The following is a 3,482-nucleotide window of genomic DNA, read 5'->3' on the forward strand; positions in this document are numbered from 1 at the left end:
CTGACTTCCCCCATCACCCCTTCCCCTCACAGGGGCTGACTTCCCCCCATCACCTCTTCCCCCTCATCAGGGTCTGACTTCCCCCCATCACCTCTTCTCCCTCATCAGGGGCTGAAATTCCCCCATCACCCCTTCCCCTCATCAGGGTCTGACTCCCCCCATCACCCCTTCCTCTGACCAGGGTCTGACTCCCCCCCATCAACCCTTCCCCCTCATCAGGGGCTGACATTCCCCCATTACCACTTCCCCTCATCAGGGTCTGACTTCCCCCCATCACCCCTTCTCCCTCATCAGGGGCTGACATTCCCCCCATCATCCCTTCCCCTCACCAGGAACTGACTTTCCCCCATCACCCCTTCTCCCTCATGGGCAGCACCCCTGCCTGAAGCGGGGACCCCTCACTGGGAACAGTTTGGTTACAAGATTTATAGCCAACCATATCAATAATTGTATGCAATGCAAAGGTAGAAAACAAATATAAGGCAGAGACTGTCAGACAAACAGCAAACCCAACTATACTTAAAACATAAGGACACAGATTGGGTGCCTGGGTGGCTCAATTGGTTGAGAGTCTGACTCTTGGTTTTGGCTCAGGTCATGATCAGGGTTGTGGGATCGAGCCCCACATCGAGCTATGTGCTCAGTGTGGAGTCTGCTTCAGATTCTTTCCCCCTCCCTCTCCCCCTCTGCCCCTCCCCACTGAGCACTCTCTCTCTAAAATAAATAAATCTTTTTTTAAAAAGAAGAAAGCTGAGCGCCTGGGTGGCTCAGTCAGTTAACCATCTGCCTTCGGCTCAGGTCATGATCTCAGGGTCCTGGGACTGAGCCCCACGTCAGGCTCCCTGCTCAGCAGGGAGTCTGCTTCTCCCTCTCCCTCTGCCTACCACTCCCCCTGTTTGTGCTCTCTCTCTCTCTCAAACAAATACATAAAATCTTTGGGAAAAAAAAAAAAAGAAGAAAGTTAAAAAAAAAACATAAGGACACAGATAGGTTAAATGTCTGAAGGAGAGACAAAGATAGAGTATGCAGACCCCAGCATAAGAAAGCTGCTGTGGAATACTGTGGGGCCAAGTGGCCCTACCAGAGGAACAGAGGGCAAAAGAATCAGTACGTCAGGTAGACATAAAAATCCTAAACACTTATGAACCTGATAACAGAGTCTCAAAATATATAAGGTAAAATGGGCAGAACTAAAGGGGAAAGATGGAGCCAGGGCCTGTCCCATGACCACGGGTGCGGTTGCACGTGGAACGTTTCCCCTCCATCCAGAAGGGGCACTGGGCACGGGGCACCTGGAGGCGTGCCTTTGCCCTGCTGACGGTTCGGGAGGTCAGCTGGGGTCCTCACTGAGGTGTTCACGGCTGCACACGGGCTGGGTCATGGGGTCAGGGCCGCAACCAGCACTGCCATGGTCACACATCCCCGCCTCTGATACCCACAGACCAGCAGGGACCTTGTCCACAAAGGCCACACAGCCAAAGCACAGAGGAAATGTGGCCCGGCTGCAGCTCCTCACACCGGTGCTGGTCCTCGTGGCTCCCTGGCTCCATCCACCTGCCCTGCAGCCTGTCCTGCCCTCAGCCTCTCAGCAAGACGTGGCTGTGGCCTTGGGCTGGGTTTCCGGCCCACCTGGAACCCGGTTGGGGACAGCAGCCTGCCTGGGCGCCCTAATGAGCCCTGCTATCTGGTTGGGGTCACATGGCCAAGCTCCAGCCAACCCCTCCTTGTAGGAGGGAGGCCAACTTTGGGGAGCCTGGTGGAGGGCAGCACCCACTCCCCCACACACCCAGGAAGGAAAGGAGCCCTACTCGTTGGAGCCGCACATGGCCGTCCCTACTGCTGCCACCCTGGGGCCCCACTGCCCCGGGGTTAACATCTCAGCACCCCAAGTGGGCTCCTCGCGGGCTCTTCAGAAGGGAATCAGGCATCGAGGGGCTGGTGCTCCACCCTGTGCTTCCCCACATCCCCGAGCTGCACAGAAGACGTGGATCAGGAGGATGAGTGGGCTCTGCGCATCCCTGAGGGGTCGTCGTTCTAATTCCCTTCAGCTGCGTCTCTGCTTTCCTCTTTTCTATAATACACTTATAGGTGTCACTTTCATGATGTTCTTCTTGGGTTTAAAAGAAGCATAACGCCATCCTTCTGTCCTTTCCCTGCTGCCAAGCACAGGCACATGGGCCCCGGGCCATCACAGGGGAAAGTCAAAAATCCCACACAGGCTCAAGTAACAGCCGGCCAGAGCTGGTGACAGAGCTGAAGTGGGAGCGGACTCAGCTGTTCGAGAGTCATGTTCTGTAAAGAATTATTTTGACATTTAAAGACCACACAAAATCCCATTTTGTCATGATCCCAGGATAGCGTAGAGGAGAAACTCTAGGGAGATACACAGCAGATGCCCCAGTGACATCCAGAAGCAGAGGGCAGACACAGTTCCCGAACCCTCCATTTCTGGGGGTTAGATTGTTCATATTACTCTCCTAATAAAAACGGAGGGAACGGTTCAGACCCCGAGCAGCACTAAGTATGTGGTTCTTGTGAGCACCCCAGCAGCTCTGCCTGGAGGCAAGCCCACCCCCTCCCTGGTGCTTGGAGTCTTGCCCCGCCCTGACCAGTGAAGGACTGGAAGATCTGCCTGCCCCCCACACTCACCCAGCCCCTTTGGGATTACAGTGGTAGAATTCTAGAATTTTCTGGGAAGTCACATCAGCCTACACTTGCTGATGAGAACAGCTGGACCATACGATAGATGTGTTTTCTAATCAAAGTCAACAAATTGTCCTCTGACTTTTCAACTCAGAGAAAAGATGATAGAAATCAGGTGGGGCAGCTCAAAGTCAGAAATGCAGCGGGTGCCGTTTGCAGAGTGGGATCCCTGCTGCAGGGCTCGGGCGAGGGCAGGTGGTACCTGCAGGATCCAGCCACGTTACAGGGCAGGGGCTCTGGACTCCGCCCGCGTCCCCGGGCGGGGCATGACTGTTCTGGGTCCCCGGCTAATCAGGGTCCCTTTGGTGGAGCCCCCTCACCCCTGCCCTGCAGATGGTCTCCTTGAAGTCCTCCTTCAACACAGACAGGGCCCTTGTTCCTTCCCCCCAGCTTGAGATGCTCGTGTCACTGTGCCCACTGCCGAGGGCACAGTAAGTGTGATTCATTCTTTCACCAGAACATTTAGCAAAAATCAGGAAACTGTTCACATTTTGAGGTCCCCAACTTTGGCTGAACTAATAGTAATTGCATTTAAAATGTGTCCGCCTTTGGTTCTCTTTGAGATGTTTTAGACATCCCGTGTCTCCATTATCAATTGAGTTCCCAAAAATAGTTATTGCTACATCACACTGAATTAGGCCCTACCTGGTCATTCAGGCTGTACAAGAGACAGGTGTGGAATCAGATGCAGACTCAAGTAGAGGCTCAGGTGAGGGCTCAGGTGTGGGCTCAGGTGTGGGCTCAGGTGAGGGCTCAGGTGAAGGCTCAGGTGTGGGTTC

This window comes from Phoca vitulina, unplaced genomic scaffold (assembly GCF_004348235.1).
Source record: "Phoca vitulina isolate PV1807 unplaced genomic scaffold, GSC_HSeal_1.0 scaffold1, whole genome shotgun sequence".
NCBI lineage: Eukaryota > Metazoa > Chordata > Mammalia > Carnivora > Phocidae > Phoca > Phoca vitulina.